This window comes from Anser cygnoides, chromosome 2, assembly GCF_040182565.1.
Source record: "Anser cygnoides isolate HZ-2024a breed goose chromosome 2, Taihu_goose_T2T_genome, whole genome shotgun sequence".
Taxonomy (NCBI): domain Eukaryota; kingdom Metazoa; phylum Chordata; class Aves; order Anseriformes; family Anatidae; genus Anser; species Anser cygnoides.
The window spans coordinates 78,574,849-78,596,859 of NC_089874.1; the positions used below are offsets into that span (position 1 = coordinate 78,574,849).

At 34.4% G+C, this 22,011-nt stretch overlaps 1 long non-coding RNA gene across 2 annotated transcripts in view; it reads left to right on the forward strand.

The window, feature by feature from the left end:
• LOC125180112 (uncharacterized) overlaps positions 1-22,011 on the forward strand; it is a 97,944-nt gene that overhangs the window by 63,259 nt on the left and 12,674 nt on the right. For both annotated transcript variants that reach the window (XR_007158378.2, XR_007158379.2), the window contains one exon: positions 17,615-17,763. This is a non-coding gene — a long non-coding RNA (uncharacterized lncRNA). The remainder of the gene's footprint in view (positions 1-17,614; positions 17,764-22,011) is intronic.

A 22,011-nucleotide genomic window follows, 5' to 3' on the forward strand; every position in this document is an offset into this window, starting at 1 on the left:
CTGCAAGTACTTGTATTATAAATGCAAGAAGAAATGATTACCTTTTAATGAGTTCATCTCACTTGGCCTATGATTTCATGCTTTGATTAGCTTGTTAAGATAAAAAGGTTACACAGGTAGATTTTGGACACTATATGTTATTTAAGATGGCTGCAGAACAGGCACTCATTTTGCTGTGTGAGAAATGACTAAATGTAATGACTAAAATGAGGAGGTTTTTTAATTCTCCACAAAACCACTGCATACTGTTGGTAATTTGATGAAAGAGTTCTTCATCTCTGCCTCTTCCATTGAAATGAACAGTATGTGACATATTTAATCTTATCTTTTAATGTCTGGTTATAATCTGGTTGTAACTGAAATGTTAATTCAGAGCAGTAACCAACAGTAAGAAGTCATTTGTGAAGGAAGCATAGGGAGGAGTTCAGGTTACTGTGGTGACCTAATTATATTTCCATTTTCAAGAAACAGATTGTTTTAATTTAATTGAGCCTTGTGTGATTTATAAGCCTTGCATGCAGTCTTTAATGCTCCTTACATCTGACTCTAATGTCCCTGAATTCTTTGTTCTGATGTTCAATCACATGTTGACAAATGCGTCTTCTGTCAATTTGTGTCCCTGTTATGCACTTGCACTCTAAAACTAAGCTCTAAGGCTGTGTCTGTATTAATAAATTAAATATTCTGAGGTACTAGAATGTGATTAAACCGGTAACTATAATAGACTGGTAAACCAAACCTTGGCACAGTTTTGGTATATATTAATTACTGTCCTGCTGAAGAATATCTTGGCCTAGGCAAAGAGCTAGACTGTCCCTGGGGCCAATCTGAAGTGTTGCAATGGACAGCTTGCGTTTGATCACCCTTTTGTGGAAGTCGGGGGAGCACAGATGCAGGACATTTTCTACGGGGCACGTCTGTCTCTAGAGTAGTCATGACTTTATCCTCTCCAGTATTCCCCTGTCTTACATTCATCACTCCACTATAGATCCAGGCTCTAGGAGGCCCACAGGTGGGAATGGATGGATGATATTGGCATACAAAAAAAATTAAAAGGTTATAAAGATACTAGGACACTATCATGCTGGACCCATCTCCTAGTGGTTTTCTTTCATAAGGGATTATTGAAGGTTTAGTAATTCCAGCTTTCAAAATCTTGAACCCTAAGAAGATTCTGAAGGATTGACCAGAGGCTTTTTGTCTCTGCACTTTCCTCTGATTTGGGATCCTTACGCTTCCATTCATGTGACCTAGTTTCTTTTCAGATTTCAGAATAGCTGTGTTTTTTGTTTGTTTGTTTGTTTGTTTTATTTTTGTTTGGTTGCCTGTTTTTGTTTTTGAGAGCTTATTGAATTGTTTGCCCTTAGAGTTGCAACTCTTTCTTCTTTTCTTGGCAAGGGGCAAAAGGAAAATTGTCAGTTATCACAGTGTGATTTCTCATTACAAACAACTAGAACAGTATGAAGAAATTAACTTTTAAGATAACAAAGCAGAGTTGTGTACTTAGCATCTATAACACTTTCAAATATGCCGAAGTATCAGCTCTTGCCCAGTAAATATTTTGCTTTCAAAACTTTCAGTAATAGATACATCAATTACGAAGCAATCTTAAGAAACTAGCCAGAATTTGCTGGTAATGAACATATTTAACAAGTTGGCTGCTCTCACAGGATATGAAAGATGATTTGATTGTGGAAATGCTGTGGTTCTACTATATATGAAGCTGAATAAGATTCAGAGATGTCAAATTGGGAAATTCAAGAACCCAATTTAATTTGGAGGCTGGTTCTTGGGAGAATCTTTATCTGTTCCTTTGTCAAGAAGAGTGCTGCAGAGCAACTTTTTTATGTTTCATTGTTTTTAGTTTATTTGTATTTTCTCTTGTTTACCTTTGTGTATCTTCTGTGTCAAGAAACCCCACTAGACACTGCAATTTAGATTTCCTTACTATAATTAAAAAAAAATACCTTAATAATAAAATAACTGTTGACTGACAGTGCGCCTTACCTAAGTTGGAAAGAAAAAAAAACAAGAAAAAAAAGAAAAAAAGAAAAAAAATATTTATAAACCAGCTTGCTCTCTTATGGGGCGCAGTATGGATAACATTTACAATTTAAGTATTGCAAATATATGAAATCTATAATTTAGAAGGTGCTAAAAATGAAACATCAGTTGAAAACAAATTTTGCAGAATATAAGCATTTTATTGTGAACATATCTTTTGGTGGGTTGTAATAATTTATTCTCCAATTTTCTTTTACTCTGCTGTCCACATTGTATTGCAATATTACTTGAGCTATAGTAATTTAGAACTGCAAGTGCTATATTTATTTTCCACAGAAAAAGAAATCTCAGTATCTCTCCTCTCTAGTATCCTTTTATGAGCCTTATACATACCAATAATGTAGAGTCACAAAACATTCTTTTTTAGTGTAGGACTTAAATATGTCTCCAAGAATGACATTTCAGTAATAGGCTAGGAAATGTTACAGTATACTTTAATTTTAGGTCAGAGAAAAAAACAAGTAAGTCTAAGCTGATATTTCAGTTCATATGACACTGATATTTCATAGTTCATGTGAGATTATAAAACTCAACCCTAAGCCCTAAGTAGCCGAATTTACATTTACATAATTTGATGGTATTTCTTACCATCAAATTATGGAAAATCTGTCAAAGACTTGCTCTTTCATTTTATTTCGAAATCAGATGATTTGGTTCTGAATGAAATTCTGAAATTCCACTAATCATATGTGATACCAGATTTGGGTTTATTTTCATCATAGAATCACAAATTCAGAAAATGACTTATGTTGGAAGATTCCTTTTGAGATTGTTTAGTCCGTCCTTCACAGTAAAAAACAAACTGACAAAAAACTTCGTTTTTATGCAACTTTCTGTATTTTAGTTTTTGACCAATGCCTCTTTTCTTGTCACTGAACATCATTATGAAGAGCCTTGCTCCATCTTCTTAACTCCCTCCCATCAGGTATTTATACACATTGATAAAATTCCCTGAGGCCTTCTCTTCTGCAGAGTGAACAGTTACAGTTCTTTCAGCCCCTCCTTGTATGACACATACTCCAATTTCTTAATTGTCATCGTGGCCCTTTTCTGGATTCACTCCAGAATGTCCATGTCTGTCTTGTATTGGGCAGCCCAGAACTGGATCCAATGCTCCGCTCCTGAACTTTACCTTCCATCGTTATTTTCTTGTTCTTTTCCATTGAAAAGTCAGGTACAGTAATTTTGTATGTCCCAGGTTTTGGTTCAACAGAGGAAAGGGAATCATTTTAGATAACTTCAATATAAATAATAGGTATTAGAAATCTTGGGAAGGAATCCAAAATGAATAAATTGTCAAGTTTCTACTGATGATCATTCCTCTGAAATTTTGTTCAGCTTTTATATGTCAGAGTGAGAAAGGAAGGGGGGAAAAATGTAGAAATGATTTGTAGTTCCATAGTCACATATTATCACATTCCTGAACAGCGATACTACTCAAAAAACACATATGTCAGAGTACTTTGGGCAAATGAGGTTTAAAGTTGTTGGTATAGCATGGAATATTATTAAATGCATAGGAATTTAGATGATCCTGTGACCTGTCAACACACCTATAAATCCATTAAATATACATATCTTGTTATTGAGTAGACTACATAGAAAAACAGGATTCAAGTAAAATTGATACTATGTTTCAGATACTAAAACAAACAATTGTAAATGTTCTTTTAAAAAATATCTAATAGGTATGCTTTCCATTATGACTAGTATTGTAACTACATCCACTGTCATTTTCATTTGCAAGGTTCAGATAATACGGAAGGGAATTAACCTTCCTTGCAGATATCCTCCTGATATTTCACAATATATATTTTTCCCCTTGCCCAGCATTCATTGGTAATAGTAGCCACTCTGTTTATTATTATTATTCATTATTATTTTGTTATATAAACTTCAGTGGTTACCAATGAATGATAAAAACAACAAAAAATCCTGACTTTATATTACCTCATGTATTCCTCATATATATAATATATAAATAATATATATATAGTGAAAGAGCATTTAAAACCTTCTCAAAAGTGTATGAATTTCCAAAACCTAAAAAATAACATTCATATGCAAGTCTTAGCTCCTACCACATCCTAGGTGCGTTATATCACGTGCAAGTGTCAGAACAACAGCGAAGTATGAGATGTTTTAATTACTCATGGAGACAAGATGAAAAAGGAGATTTTTTGGTGATCTTTTTTCCAGAAGAATGTCATTCAAACACTCTCATCGTTTATTTGTAGTGACATAAATGCTTCTCCACAGCCCTAGATACTTCTTTCTGACTTGGATTTCTTTGCTGAACAATTTGAGCCTGGGTAGAAAATTCATAACATACTAGAAAAAATAATATGAAGCAAAACATTAAGTTGAAGTGAAAAAAGGAAAGTGGTGGTCAGAGACATGGATGCTTATATGTGTGGTTTCTAGCAGCTGCAACTGTGGCACCTGGACATATCATCTCTCATAATCTCATTGCAAAAGAAACTCCAAAAGTCTGGTTTCTGTTGGAGACTGTAAAAATATATTTTGACAAAAACCCAACCAACTATATCTATATGTAAACTGGGATTAAATTCAAATATTTGAGAGGAATTAGAGATGACTCCACTTAACTGCATATCTAAATCAGCCTTTACTAGCTCACAGAACAGCTATGGTACCTGCATGAGACAGAGCTGTGTGGATATGTTACGTAAAGTGGCAAGCCAGTTGCACTTGTGTGACTAATATTTATCACTGTAAATGACATCTAATTTTCTTATGTTTTTATGGACATTTACAGTATTTATAACTTGCTACAGACACTTGAAATCTAGCATGCAGGAAAAGACCTTCAGAGAATGAATATTTTCCTCATGAAATATTTTTGAATATTATTTGCATTTTTTTTCTTTCATTTGTCAAGCTGTAAGGGATTGGTTAAATAAAATATCCATGATAAATAAATATCCATGAAGAGTGAGACCAGTTGGAGCAGTCCTGTAGGAAGAAGAACTTTTGTACTTAAATAACACGTGCACATGAAGACTTCTGCATATGCAGAACTGCATTCCACTACCTAGAGTTTGTGGATGCAAAATGTGCGACTGGCTCCTGGCTGGTGAAGAAAAATGAGAGCATGCCACTACAGCCTAATCCCATACTGTTTCCCAGACACAAAACATTTCTCATTCTCTCCCAGGGCTGGCAAATTCCTATACTACCAGCTATAATTTTTACTCTGGTAGGTTGCTCATTAAAGATTCATGCTAATTTATATTGTACTGACGTATTAAAAACAAGGTAAAGATGGATTGCTTATTGCATTTTTCTATTTTTAAATTCTAGTGAATTCAAAAAGCATCCAGTCTTTCTCTTCTGATAGCAATTGTTCATACATTAAGAAATGCAACACAATGTGATTGACCTTAATTTATCCCCTCCCTCTTGTGTGTACGTGTATGTACTTATATCAACATAATGCTGCGTTCTGCATTCATCTTTTTTTGGTCTTGTTTTGTACAGGAAGAATTAACTTTCACAGACAATTGTAAATCTTCTGTGCCCATTTTCTTTTTATTTTCTGTGTGGGATGCTATTCATCTGGCAAGATCAAGAAACTTTGGAATGCAAATATTATCTCTCTCCAGTTCTGATTCTTTGGAAAATTCACTTATGTTGTTTTATTTGGTTTCCCAAATTGAAACATAGTTCACAAAGGTGTTAAACAGATTGTCTTACATCCTAAATAATCTTAAAGATAAAAACTGAAAAATGCTAGCAGTACATCTGTGTGTTTTATAAAAATATTTGAAGTTGTTTATGGAGGCTTTTGACCATAAGCAGCATAACACTTAAAATACATGATAAGGGACATGTACTGAGGATGTAAATCTGATATACAACCTCAAAATTAGGCTAAACTTAAGCATAACTACAGCAGAGGGAAATATTCATTAATGTTGGTTTGCAGTTTTGTTATGTTTGTTTTTGTATTTGAAGTATATTACAGAGGCTGAATTGTCAGCCAACTGTAAAATCCATCCAGGAACTCCATTTGAAGGGACCTGTAGATTTCTTTGTCAAGGATGCTGTGAATAATGCAGAAATGCAACTTTTTGAGAGAAAAAAAATAAAATACAGGGAAATTATAAGTAGCCACGAGTACACATTTCAACGAACACTTCAAATTTTCTTGCAAGTCTTTCTTACACGCATTAGGGTGTCAATTAAAGATTTACATACTTTATCAAATGCTATACATACTTTATTTAATGCCATACCTTCTAATGCAAACAGTGCCATCATTACCAATATTCCATTAAAAATGGGATTTTTTAACCCTCAAGGAAGCTTAAAAGAGGAACCGATTTTCTTTCCAATATGGATTTTTTTAAGAATTTCAATCCCCAAATATAGTGTTGCATTCAAAATATTGTTAGATAGAATACCTGCTTGTTACTGCTATTTAATGCTTCAATTGCAGCATAGAAAGATAAACAAAAGTAAAGCAAATTAGCCGTAGACACTTGGTGAATTAGAGAATTTGCTGTCACAGCTAAATCAAATAAAACAAAGCTACAGGCAGGTCAAGCATAGTTTAGTCAGAGCAGGTCTGACAAGCCTCTGTACTGAGGCCCTACAAGCTCAAAGAGAACTTGTGGCCTCTTAACTAGCAGTGACAGTACTATATTATTGGGCTTCACAGTCAGGTAGAGAGTGAGGTGTAGGACCAAGTTTGTACCCTGAGCTGTGTTACATGTCTTTGTCTCTTACTGACTTCATTCATTTCACAAAACTTTGTCATATTAGATATCTAACCAAATAACTAAAATCTCTAAGCAAGCAGACTTGAAGGCATTGCTACACTCAGAGAAGCCACCTGTGATTGTGTTACACATTAGAAATGAGATGTTGCTTAGCAAATGAGACAGCGAGAGATAAGATTTAGGTAACGTTTCCATGGTGTAAATATCTAGAGATCCTAAAGAAGAATTTAAATTCCAGGAAGCTTCTCTGTTACTTCTAACTACATCATTTGTTCTAATAAATCTCACTGCAGAGTCCCACATTTGAAAGCCTTGAATGATCATGTCATTAACAATGTTACTGCTGCTTTTACTTATATTTTTCTGCTGCATAACATTATTGTACCACACAAACAGCTCTGTTTGGAGGCAGGAAGTCTCAGAATTTAGATATTTGGTCATTCGGGATATATTTGAACTTAAAGGCATATACAAAGTCACTCGAGGTATTAAGACTAGTCAGTGCAACAGCTGAGATTCAGACCCTTGGTTTCTACTTTGTTGTTTAACATTATGGGGTATAATGCTGCAGGGGCTGAAGGCAATTAAAATGTGCATTGGAATTTGCCTAATAATTAAAATAACAATAATAGCTATTGCTATGGAATTTACTACGTTGTTTGTAGGCCTACATCAGTGGGAAGAAATAGCAACAGCTTATCTGAAGAAGACAGCTGTCTTGATGGAAGGGCAGAAATATTGAATAGAAAAAGTAACATAGTACATGATCCTTCATGCTTACCTGATAAATGAAATGAGGTTGAAATTGCCATTAAGTACAGTCTGTTTAGAATATTTACTATTGGATTTTTTTTGATATGATAATTAAAAATAAAATAATAATAATAATAATAAAATGTTATAGTGAGGGTTCTAACCAGAACTGGTTTGATGGTGATGATTTCATTGAGAAATTAATTTGTAAACCAAATTAAAAGAGGACTCTCCTGAAGCCAATACATAAAATAAATACACAAAACAAATACCAAAACATAAATGTGATAAAAATAAAATAAGGGGCTGAATAAGCCTGCCAAGAATCAAGCTCTTTTTTACACTTACTAAATACCTGGCCTATGATTTTTTTTTAGGGAACAGAAAGGTTTTTCCATACTGGTGTGATTTTAAGTGAAAAAAACATTATTGCTGTATTAATGCTGTGTTCATAGAATCACATAATGGTTTGGGTTGGAAGGGACCTTAAAGATCATCTTGTTCCAACCTCCCTGCCGTTGCTCAAAGCCCCATCCAACCTGGCCTTGAACACCTCCAGGCAACCTGTTCTGCTGCCTCACCACTCATAGTGAAGAATTTCTTCCTATCAGCTAATCTAAACCTACCCTTTTTAATTTAAAACCATAACTCATTGTCTTGTCACTACACTTCATGAGGTTTGCACAGGCCCCCTTCTCAAGCCTGTCCAGGCTCCTTTGGATGGCATCCCTTCCCTCCAGCATGTTGACTGCACCACACAGCTTGTCATTGGCAAACTAGCTGAGGGTGCACTCAATCCACTGTCCATGTCACTGACAAAGAGCGCTGTTCCCAATACCGACACCTGAGAAACACCACTCAGTATTGATCTCCACTTGGATACTGAGCTGTTGACTTCAACCCTTTGAGCGTGACCATCCAGCCAATTCCTTACCCACTGTGTGGTCCATCCATCAAATCCATCTCTCTCCAATTTAGAAACAAGGATATCATGTGGGACAGTGTCAAATGCTTTGCACAAGTCCAGGTAGATGATATCAGTAAACGTCAGTAAATGATGTTCATCTTCTGATTATGTATTTTTTCTTTCAAGAGTTATATGAAAGAAATGTGCAAATGCAACAGTTGGCACATTATTACATGATGGATGGTGACATTTTCTGTAGAAGGACAGGAGTCATCTAATCCTCTTGCATTTGATGACTTCAGCACTGCTACCAGGGTTGCACATCAGCAAGGTGCTGAGCACCTTCTGCAAAATGTTCAATACCAGTAGTCTCTAGAATATGTGCATATATGTTTGTGTATGACATAACATGTTTATATATTGTGTTGGTATTCATTACCCTTGAAAGGTATTTATTTACTTCCAAGACCTGGCTGCAGGTGACATTGGTTTTCATGGAGCCTAAGCTCCGATGAAAGCATTGACTTTTATTACTTGTCAGTTTTCTGTCAAACCTCTAGAAGGTTTTGAAAGTGTAATCTATATGCTTTGTACATTAAGTGAGGCAAATAGCCTGTTAAGCTTCATTTACAAATTCTGCTCAAATCCCCATAAATTGCACATACATCTCCTGTCTGTGATACCTTTTGAAAATGAAGTGGTTTCATTATCCTGTCATAGAACAGGCAATATCTTGTCATTTTTTTTCTTTATTTTTTTCTGTCTCTCAATATATTTTTTATAGTTTAAAAGGAAAAAAATGAAGGTATCTTGCAACTTATTTCCAAATAAAACATTGAAAAGTTTCTGATTAAAAAAAAAAAAAGATATAAATAATTGTTTTGATTAAAAAATACAAACAGCTTCTGTACAATATCACCCATGCCTAACTGATAGATTTTATAAAAAGTGAATGTTTATAAAAATGTTCAGGTCAAGAAATTAACAGAACTAATGAACAATCTGTTTCTTTAACTCAAAATCAGTATATGCTGAAGCCTTCCTATTTTGGAATTCTGACCCACTTTACTGCAAAGAAAGCCTCACTTGTATTCATCTCTAACAAGGCCTTTAAATCTTGGTCTAGCACATGTTGTCATAGTTAAATGGACCAAAACAAGCTGAGAACTGTTGCTCACTGTATTCAATTAAATGATCAGAGGAAAGTAGGACAGAGGAATTAGTAATGAAGAAAAATACCATCCAGTGAGCCTTCATCCAAAGTTTAATTTAAATGTGCTTCTCTGTATCACCACTTTTTTTTCCTTTTAAAGATTTCCAAATTGCTTTAGAGTTTACTTTCACTATTTTCCTCACTGCCTTATCGTGTTACTAATTTACATTTCACATTGTCACATATTTTTATGATGGGATTTTTCTGAGTCCTTTGATTTATAGTGAGTGCCCTATTTACAGAACTACGAGTTTGATGACTCATGTACTAGTATGATGAAGGCAATATGTCCCTGATCAAATCATAGAGTAATAATCAGGTCTAGATAAGGGATCAAGCCCTTACAGGCAGAGATTATAATATTAGATATTATTATCCTTTGATCAGAAAAAGCTTCACCTTTCTGATCAAAAAGTATAATAAGAGTATAATTTCTGATCAAATACAGGGTATAATGATCAAAAATAAATTATTATGTAAAAAAAGAATAAGAAATGTAAATATTGTGTTCATGTAACTTGAAATTTCTCATAAATACTGTAGTCTGAAGGATGTGAAAGCACACATGAAAAATCTTGATTTGATTGTTACTTTATACATATTTTGGGTATTGGGTGAAATTTTGAATTATTACGTAGTATCTGGGATACTTCACCAAGTTAAACATGAACTAAACTTAATGATTAAAACTGATCTTGTTTGTAAATTACTGAGATTATTTGACATCACTTTTGACACCCCTAAATGCAGTCTGTTTTTAAAGCCTCTTGGAAGACTGTGCATAATGTGTTCAGTATTACAATGGATGTAAACATCTGTATTATTAGGGATGATGTGGGTATGTTTCAGGTGTAAATACATAGGCAATGAAAATCTTTAACAACAACAACAAAAAAAAGTTGTCTCAGGGTGATATGAACAGGGAGAAGGCTAAGACTATCCATTCTCAGCAATGATAAAATTCACTTTTCATCTTTTTTCCACCAGAAATAAGCATAGGCTGTAAAATTACCTAAGTCAGCTTTTCCTATAAAAACAGCAGAAAGTTCTTGCACTCAAGAGATAATGCTCTTGAAACTGTAGAGTATACTAAGTAAAAAGAAAAATGTCCTTTAAAACCAAAGCTGTCTTCCTAATGCTCGATTCTAGGAAACAAACAAACAAACAAACAAACAAGAAGAAGAACAACAACAACAACAACAACAACAAAAGCAGCTACATGGATGCAAGGATGATTTGTAGAACAGTAACTATATTTAAACAAAAAAAATGGCTTTTTCAGTACTGTCTACATAATCATTTTGTGTTGCTTACTATTTTTGCTCTCCCTTACCATGTCCTTAAATTTCAATTTCCTGTTCTCCTTTTCCCTGATGTTGTTCTCTCTGCTCCATTCCACTCTACGGGATAACCTAATGGTACTGAAATTAGTACCTTTAGACTAACTTTGACTTGAAAAATTGCCTATATTTCTGTACACGATTTCTTTTTGCTGTGCCCTTTCGTATGCTCACCTCTAAAGTCAACATTACACCTCCAAGTAAACACATGTAAACATTTTTGCTCGTTGACTTTTTTTTTTTTTTAATAAAATTTTATATCAATCATTTTGAACTAAATCTTTCCCTCTAATTCAGTGAGTTTACCTCCAAGAACAGTCTCATTATTCATCAGGGAAAAGAATAAAATGTATGGGAGTTTTGGAAAAAAAAGAAGTTTTATTTATTTGTACAGTTTTATAGCTGTTTATCAAGGAACAGATGTGGAAGTGAGGAAAAAGAAATATAGAAAATCAGTCACAAGTAAGCTTGTCTTATGCAGAGTGGAAAGCTAGAAAGGATGCATTTGATATTTTTGAAGTACAAAAGAGTGATTGCCATGAATTGTTACTTAATAATTCTAAGCAAATGATTAAGCAATCATTGTCAGCAATTCCATGTTTTCAAAGCAGGTTGGAGAATTAAGAAAGTAGAACTTAATGGTGTACTGTCATTTTGAAATAACAATATAAAATTACAATGCATCTGAGATTGGACAAGATTATTAAATAATATGGTAGATGTCCCCATTGGGCCCATTAATATAAATCAGTGATGTCAGGTAGAACTACAATGTTTGTGTGAAATTTGAAGGCACTTGAAAGGAAAGAAAGGGAAAGGCCAATTATCCTGGCAGTCTGACATCAATTCCGTGTAGAAAAGTAAATCAACAACAACAGAACTGTTTTTAGAAGCTCTTAACAATTCAAATTATAAAAATTCAATTATTTCCAGGCATTTAGTGCAATGGTAAATAAGTCCCTTCCAACCGGATTTCCTGATTTTACTTTAAAAGTTTGGGTATCAAACGTAATATGTTAGCTTGTTAAGATCTATGACTTTCCATACTATAATGCAACAATTAAACCAAAAAGAAAATAACACACACGAAAAAGCATATCTCCAAAATTTGTTTGCTTAGTCTTGTATGTTGCAGAAGGTAGCTAATTGGTGTATCCAAGAAAGAACATGATAATGTGGAACTCTGAGTAGAAACATATTTTGCAGTGGTATCAAAAGGTGCTTGCTTGTTACAAATTTAGGTGATCTCTTAAAGTGATGACTTGTTTCTCATTTAATATTTCAATTAACTTAATTGGTCATGAAATATTATTACTAAGGGAGAATAAACAGGGAAAAATCACTACAATGTATGGCAAAAGTGCCCCCCTTCCCCCTTCCTCCCATTCTTTCTCTTATAACAACTGCCGAATCCACGTTTAGTCTCTAGAAAGGTGTTGGGGCAGGAAGTAAAACACTTCTGTCAGCTGTCTCAGCTATCCAAACACTGATGGAAGAACTCACCTGCATTTTAAGACGTAAACATCAACTGCCACAGAACCTAAAAAGTTTTTTGTTCTTTGATTTAATCTTCTGCAATTGTGACTTTTCTCTTGCTAGGCTTGCTATGTGAGTGAACAGGTGTGGGTCATCCCAGTATCTGCAAGACAAGCACCTAAGTGTCACTAAAATTCAGTAGCTCTCTCTGAGTTAAAATAGTGCTTTTAAAAACATTGGTATCACATAAAACTAATAGCCACACCTAGGTTAAGTGTGCTATCTGCATTCCTCTGTGAATGGAAGGAAAATAAAGAACTACTCTAAGATTGGAAGGGCAGCCTAGACTCTTACAAAATAAAGAAGATATAATTATTTCTGCCTTGAGCAAATAAGGATGGTGTAAACCCAAAATAAGAAGTGACACTGGCAATATGTATTTTTTTTTTCTCTTCATTACCTAAACCAGTGGGTTTCATTAGTTATAACATTGGGATATAACAAAAAATGAGTCAGGCTACTCTAAATTTTCTAAGTTGAGGCTACAAAGTAATAATATCTTTTAGTGTCATAACTTGTTTTGATTACCTGTTTCAGTACTTTGGGTGATGGGATAATTTGAAACTATTGATTTAATCTTAATTGCAACCTTATTTAATCAGCACAATTTTCTTTCTTAGCTTAATGTATTTTTATTTAAGTGTATATTTGCTCCTTTCCACTATTAAATAAAATCTGTTGCAGTTATCTTACACAGTCCAGCCTGATATAGTCCAGAGACTGTTTTATGAATTTTATCGGAAGCAATCATTAGATAAAATACTTAAATGCTACATCTTAATTAGTAGTAATAAATCAAACAATGGCAGCACTGGAATCTATCATCATAAGATACTCATAAACAAGCTGTTGATGTATGTATGGGCTGGATGGGGAGACAATGAGGTGGATTGAAAATTTGCTGAACAGACAAGCCCAGAGGGTGGTGGTCATTGGTGCAAAGTCTAGTTGGAGGCTAGTGGTGTACCCCAGGGGTCAGTACTGGGTCCAATACTGGGTCTATCCACAGCATGCATGTGCTGGATGATGGGGTGGATCTTACTCTCAGCGAGTTTTCTTGATGACACAAAATGGGGAGGAGTGGTGGATAGACCAGAAGGTTGTGGGAGGGACCGGAGGGACCTGGACAGACTAGAGAAATGGTCTGACAGGAACCTCATGAAGTTCAACAGGAGAAGTGCAAAGTCCTGCACTGGGGGAGGAAAAAGCCCAGGCACTGGTACATGCTGATGGCCACCCAGCTGGAGAGCAGCTATGCAGAAAAGGAGACCTGGCTTAGTAATATGAATGTAGTGCATGCCTTGTCATTTTGTCTCAGAGTCAAGGAATTCAAGGCGTGTTTAATTTAGTGCACATAATGAGAGTAGAGCTGGGTCTGGAACCAGACTCTCCTTTCTCCCTCCCACGTGAGCACCTTAATCACTAGGTTGAAGACACAATTACTCCTGCTCTCCCTGTGTTCTAATGAATCTTCACCTTCTCATTTAATAAATACATGCAGAAACATAACAGAGCTATAGCACAGCTTTAACTGGAGGAAGGAGTATGCCTATTCAGTTAAGAGCATAGCCCATTAAAAGCTAGGATTAAATAACTCTGCGCAAGAATAGCTTTTTTACATTGGCAGAGGAAGGACAGATTTCTTCCTAAGCCATCCAGGTAAATGATCTAAACACTTGACTGCAAAACAATGAACGAGATTAGCATTACTGTCATGGCCAGCTCCTTCATTTTTTTTTTCCTCTTTTCAGAAAATGTACAATAGCTCTTTCTTTCCAAAGTTAAAGTCCTTGAAATAAAGAATTTACTTGACTTTACAAAGAAAACTGAAAATCTAAGTTGTGGGAGGAGTAAGTTTAAGATATACTCTTATCCTTCAGTTGCCTTATCTAGCTGTGTTTCCTACTCAGCTTGCTAGCTGTTGTACTTCATGCTCTGAAGCTTAACTTTTGTCTAACAGTGTATAGGGAGCTTGTATACTTAATTTAATTTTAGGGGTTTTACTTAGCTTCCTGGGTTAGCTAAGGGTTAGCATTGTAGTTCAGTATTTACAGATACTAAAACATTTTTGGATCCACTCCAGCCTCCTTCATGCTGCCCAATGGGTTAGTGAAAGAAATGTGAGGAATGGATAAATGAAAGAAAATTGGTCTGCTTGCAAATGAAAGATAATTGGCGGAAAAATAAGAAGAATGCCATCAGAGGGGAGCATTATGTTCTTCATCAGATGTATGTGATGTGAAACATACAGTCCACAAGCTTTGAACAATAGTTAAGCAATTTTTTTGGCTAGCCTGACTCTTCTTACTTCAAAAACCATCAATAAACTGAAAACCAACCAGAGGGCCAGGAGAATAGTGGTCATTCTATTTTGGTTGTTCAGCTATCAGTATATGATGGGGTAAGCCAGTACTCACTGGTTAGGCAACTGAGACATCAGAGATTCATGATTACTAATCGTGCATTTGTCAATCTCAGGAAAAACTTTAGGTGCATATAATTCTCTTCAAGCAAGCAAAAAAGGGTGAGTAAAGGGCATGGGAGGAAGGATTTTTGAAATCAGAAATATTTTAATGGCAGTGGGGGGTGGGGGTTAAAGACAGTGTGTTGCACTGAAAAAAAGTACTACGCTGATAGAAAAAGAAGCTGTGTAAGGAAGGAAAAATAATTCTGTAAGAGGAGACTCATGACAAAAAGAGGTGGTCAGGCTTTCAGGGCAACCAATGAAAAGCCTCCTTTCCAGCTTAAGATTACTATGCAGCACAAGCAATCCTATCCATACTACAAATGCTTATAAGGCAGGTGCTGACAGTTATATGGGAGCTAGATACAGGTAACTGGAGAGATGAGTGCTCAAGAGAAGGTTAGACTAAGTACCCTCAGCTGTCAAAGTAAAATTTATAGTGAAAGCACTGGGGAGGCAGAGGACATAAAAGTGTCAAAATGGGGGTTTAGTGTTGGAGGTAAATGGTATACAGCTTAATTATTTGGACTGTGAATCCCTGTACTACATATTAAAAGGTAGGCAAAAAGGATACTTACGGACATATCCAGGCTGTTCAGTTTGTGACCACATATCATTGTCAACAGAGTTTTACTTGGGCTGTAGAAGCAGTCATATTAAGATTCTCTTTGCACCCAGAGATTCAGGCTTTGCGTAAAGCCTCTGCACTTTATTCTTAGCCCAGCAATACAGCCTAAAGAAAGGATAAGACATATCAGCCTCAGTATTTTTATGCTGAAATATAGCTAAATAAAATTGATGTTAATCAATATTTCCCTTTAAAATTACCTTTTATGCTTCAAAAATGTTTTACAATCAATTGGTTACACATAACTTGTGTTTTAAAACTATTCCATATATTATGAGATAAATGGAAGAAAATTGACTTTATTTCAATGCCTTCAGTCAAAGTTACATGCGAAAGAACTTCTTCACGATGAGGGTGATGGAGCACTGGAATAGGCTGCTCAGGGAGGTTGTGGAGTCTGCTTCTCTGGAGATATTCAAGGCCCATCTGGACGCCTACCTGGGCAGCCTGCTCTAAGGAACCTGCTTTGGCAGGGGGGTTGGACCCAATGATCTCTCGACGTCCCTTCCAACCCCTACAATTCTGTGATTCTGTCAAAGTTGACTAAGGACAAAAAAGATTGAAGTCTAGACAATGAAAATAGCAAGAGATGTGAAAGATTTAATAATAATAGCATGGTCACACTGAGTTCTTTGACAGTTTAATTTCAGTCTGCGTATGTCACTAAGATGATGACTCAGTGAAAAAAGCATTCTGATTCTATGCCTATTTTGCTTAATTGTTATATCATTAGAATGCAGAGAGACCAAGAACATAGCTGTATGTGCTTATCTGTAGAAGGAAGAAAAATCAGAACTATGAGATTATACTCATTTATGCTCTGTAAATCCTGTCTAGCTGTGGAAGGAAAAACTCTTGTAATTTCCCTGTTACACGTCTTGCACCATAAGAAATGATAGCCATGAAGCCTGTACTCAGACCTTAAGCCCGTTTCTTTAGTGGATTTAGTGTCATGTAAAAATGCTTCTGAACACATAAGGATGGATAATAGGGCAGATGCTGCATCACGTGTACTTTTGGGAAAACTCTTCAGCAAGGGAGGAAAAAGAATTTACATCATCATTACATCATCTTCTCTTGAGGTTTCTGTCTCATAAAGAAGGTAATCCTTGTAGAAGATCTGTTTTTCACCTTACCCAAGCTAGCATCTTTTAAGCAAACACAGGGTCTATGTGCATGCATGTTATTTGTTCTCTTTTTCTTTTCCTATAGCTGTTGAAAAAATATTTTATTTCATTTTGTTATGTTATGTTATTTATTTTATTTTATTTTATTTTGTTATGTTATGTTATTTATTTTATTTTATTTTATTTTATTTTATTTTATATTTTATTTTTATTTATTTCTGAAATGATTATCTTAAGCCACAGTGATGTTCATATGAATAAACTGGTTATTCCAGACAAGGCAATAGATCAAAGTCAGAGCTTAAAACCTGAAATAGTATCATAGCTTACTATCTATCTACTTGTTGTTGCTTCATTCATATGTGCACACACATGCACACACACATTATCAAAGTATTTCAGACTTTTTCTATTCCTTGGCATTTACAACCTAATTTTTATGCCTTTTCATAGCTTACAATGAGTACTTGCTACAGATTGCTTTCTGTAATTTTTCAGCTTCGGGATGTAGAAGGGACTTCTGTGACTGCTGTTTTTCAGTAGTTACTTACAGTAGTGAAAACAGTTTTCCCATTCTGTGAGTCCAACAAAGCTCTGATATTCCTTTTCTTGCACAGCAGAGTATGGCATAATGGCAACTATGGGGCACACATAGTATTAGTGTATACAAGTAAAGTCATGTTTTGATACACATCTCTTCTGTTGATCCAAAGTAGGAAAAATGACAACTTGAATAGTGATATGGCATAGAGAGATGGTATACAAGATGTAAGAAAGGAGATTTTCATCAGACATCCTCATCTGGAAAACTCAATGGCACATTTTCATCCTTTGCAGGAGATGCTGTAGGAGAGCCACCATTGCCAGCTGTACGTTCACACTGATTTGGCAGTCTTTAGATGCTTTCAGTACCCTGGCAAAGCTTTTCTGGTGTTTCTGGAGGATACGCATCATAATGACAGGAAAATAAGCCAGAACAATTTAAGGTAAGAGCTGTGCTGTGACAGGCGGTAAGTATGAAAGAGAGATGTAATATTCCTCTTTCACCTATTTTTGTCCTTTTGAGTCTGAAAGCCTGCCTTCTGACTGTCTTCATTATTTATCTGCTACTTTAGCCATTTTTAAAAATATGCAAAATCAACATTATATGCTTTTTTATTTTTTTTTTTTTTTTTTTAATATGGGGATATCAAGTTTAAGTTAAAGCATTGCACAGAGTCTAACAAGAAAGAATATTTCAGTTGACTAAGCAGTGATAAAATGGATATCTCCCCAGTTTTTAGTCCATGAGAAGAAAAAAAAAATTGTTTCTCTATTCTTGGTTTAAGGATGTGGTACATTTAGTGAAGCAGTGTCATTGTAGTTGCTGATGCCATTCCTTATCTACATTCTGGCCTTCTATTCTACCTCTGAAGATTCCATAAAACTGAACAACTTTACATTTTCTCACTTAGAGATTATGAATTTCTTTTTATTTGAAGATATCCATGACTGTACATGCTTACATACTCATATTTATGAAATTGTGTACTATGTAACAATGGAAAAGTTTTCACTCAAACAATGTTTACTAAAGCCTTGAAAGAAATGAAACAAAACAAACAAAAACTGGAATCTATGAAGTCCATCTCATTTCCTTGGAATAAAATTGCAAAATTCTGTTAAACAGGATCTATAAACCCTAAAAGTGATAGTTTTGAATTATAAGGATAATTATATTTTTAATATCTGATGGCATTAAAAAAATAATGTAAATTGAAGTGGTTTCTGTGAAGGTCTTTAATGTGGTGCAGCTTATAACCATATACATGTATGGAAATATATTTAAAATTTTAATCTACATTAAATTTTTTCGTGACATTTGCTAAGGTTTTAAACACAGTAGTTAATTTTGAAATGAGCTTCAATTCAGTTAGTATGCTACACAAATTTAAAGATAGTGGTGGAAATAAATGGAATGAATGAATCTTTGAAATGAAGTCACAAATAGGAAAACGTACAAACTGTGGTTACTGAGTATGACTATTTGGAAATAAGAGTAGCCACAGTGAGTTGTTGAAGGTGGAAATAGTGAAAGTTATCCTCTTTGCACAAAAAGTGAAATAACTTTGTATAAAAGCCTATGTTTATAAATTAAAAAATACGTACATTGTTGTTGTTGCTGTGTGGTTGGGCTAAAAAGTAGACTGGAGTACCTGAAGTAATTTGAAGGAGTTGGATATCGCACAGTAGGGAAAATTACTCTTCCAAGTACCTTCTTGGATGCTCATAACAACCGTTAGCATTTTGGAGGATTTTTTGTTAGCATTTTCTGAAAGAGGTGTTCAGTAGTTACTTCAACAGACCTGATATTTTTTTCTTTTTATTAATCAGAATGTCATTTTCCTGTCATATCCGTCAGAGCCACTGTGCAAGTACTTCATTTCATCCTTCTTTATTGAAGATGGAAAGATGACTCACTCAGGTTCTGTGACAATCAATTGATTACTTCTTTTCCCCTCTGGGATATCTGTAAATTTGCCGAGGTCATTGGTAATACCACGTTCTGAAGGCTGTGGCTCTTTGTTGCAATACTTTGTCAGGGCAGGAGCTGAGACACCATGTTGCATCTAATATACACTTTCTTGTGGTAGTTCATGCACATTCACTCTATCCACTGCTGTTTCTATGACTTCAGATGAATGCAGTTCATTTCTAAATAGGAAGGGTTACATGCTTGAAAACATTTACATGTTTCTCTATTAAAACAAATTTTCTGAGGTTTAGAAAAATGTGGCTTATTTATTTATTTTTGTATTTTTTACACCGATCTCCCTTTTCCAGTTGTGTTTATTGTTTAAATACAGGTATTTCCTTGTAGTAAAGGCTCTTATGACTCTATTTGCATATTGGCAAATGAAAAGAAGGAAATAGTGGAGGCAATATAAAAAGTTCTCCTGCAAAATTTTCTTCCAGTGTGTGGGTTATTTTTATTTTATTTTATTTTATTTTATTTTATTTTATTTTATTTTATTTTATTTTATTTTATTTTATTTTATTTTATTTTATTTATTTTATTTTATTTTATTTTATTTTATTTTATTTTATTTTATTTTATTTTATTTTATTTTATTTTATTTATTTTATTTTATTTTATTTTATTTTTTTATTTTATTTTATTTTATTTTATTTTATTTTATTATTTTTTATGGTTATGAAGTTCAAACATCTTGAATAAAATATGGTGAAACAGCTTGTCATCTGGATGTCCTCCAAAGTTACTCGGCACATAGCTACTTAAAATTCTTGTAACGACATACGAAAGGAATTACATGGCTAAATAAATCTACCAAATCACATTTCAGCATATGGTTGATGAAAATCTCATAGACTATACTTTTATCTATAATGGAGCTCTAGATTATCTATGAAGAAAAAAAGAGGTATGAAGAACTAGCAAGATGTATTGAAGGATATCCAAAGATAATTTTATTAAACTGTAGTATTATTTTCCTATAATAAGAAATTATTCATAAAAGCTGGATAACATTCCTTACCTTTGGGTAGACTAGCTAGGACAGTCATAATTGCTGCATCATTATATTTGCTGTTAAAGATCGTTCTTATGGCATGGCAAACTAGGCAAAGACTAGGAACTGAATTGTACTAGAAAGGTGTCAGAAGAAAGAAGGTCCTGGTTTTATGGAGCACAGGATAGTTGTTCAGTGTCTGGATTATATGATGTTTCACTTAAGCAATGAAGTCCCCTTGGATAAAAACTGACAAGGATCATTAGACAGGCTTTAAGCAGGTAGGATAAAATAGAGAAGAATCTTTTCGTTGGCTGTAAAATGACAGTCAATGGTGCTCTGCCATGAGAAATGACAAATAAGAAGTGCATAAATGCTTTGGAATAGATCATCACTGCTTATCATGAAAGCCAAGATCTTATTAGGATTTGAGAAAAGGATTAGACATTTATATGGATGAGGACATCCACAGTTCTTTTAGATAAAATTAGAAAGAGCTATAATCCCTTATGCTTCGAAGAAATACCACCCTCAAACTGATGGGGAAGAAAAAGTTTTCTTTAAGATCAGATGACTCCATTAGTTACCACTACTCTAATTCTCCTATATTTCCTCTGTGAGTAGGGCCCTGGCTACTCTCAGACAGAAGATACTGATACTAGAGCTATCTCTGATTATATGCACATATATTTGCAATTTTAAAGCATATGGGATTCATGTGAGAACTGAAATAAACAGCAAGTAAAAAATAAATAAATAAATAAAATCATCGTATTTAGAGTATCAATATGGTTGTGATGTAAACAAACAGTTGAAAGATTAGATACCTTCTAATAATAAAAATGTCTACTTATTTCTAAATTTCTTTGCCATTTCCATCAATTTTAGAAAATTCATTTTTTTATTCACTTACTCACTGTTATGGAAAGTGTGACATGATAAATACTGAATGTTCTCCTGGAACTAAATGATAGAAAGTTATATCTTAAACTCACACTAAACAATTTCAAACAATGATGAAAGGACATGAATTTGTATGAATGTTTGTTTAGAATATAACTTGATTCTTAATAAGTTCAGAAATAGCGATAATGTAATGTAGTCTTGGTTGTAGTCTTATACCAGTCTGTTGTACTGGTATAAGGTTGCATTATAAATTTCTAATATTATCCAGTATTTATAAGTGCCCTCTGTGTAATACTATAACATAATTTAAGTGCCTAAGTTGTTCATTTATATTCTCCATCTTTGACCTCAATATGCATTAATATCATGCTAGGAATATAATTGGCCACAGGAGATAATTTAGAAATATTTTTAGTGTTTACTTTCTGCTTTCAGGCATGTGGAGTGAAATCCACAGGATTGGGGCTAGAAGAGGAAATTGACAATAGAGGGTGTGCTAATTAAATTTGCAAACAATACCAAGGAAGGAAAGACAGCAAGTATATTGAAGGACAGGAACAGAATTCAAACTATCTTGACAAATGGAAGCAACGGAGTGAAAAACCTAAGATGAAATTCAAGAGGGAAAAGTACAAAGTACCATATGTTAGTAGGATTAAGTAGCTGCATAAATATATGAGACATCAGCTGGTTAGGTAGCGGCCAGGAGCTACAGTGGACCTCAAGCCAAAGAGGTATCATGGTATTGGTAGAAAAGGCAACAATAGCATGGGAAAGCATAAAGAAGAAGTATATACTCTTCAGAAGTAGATTAGATTA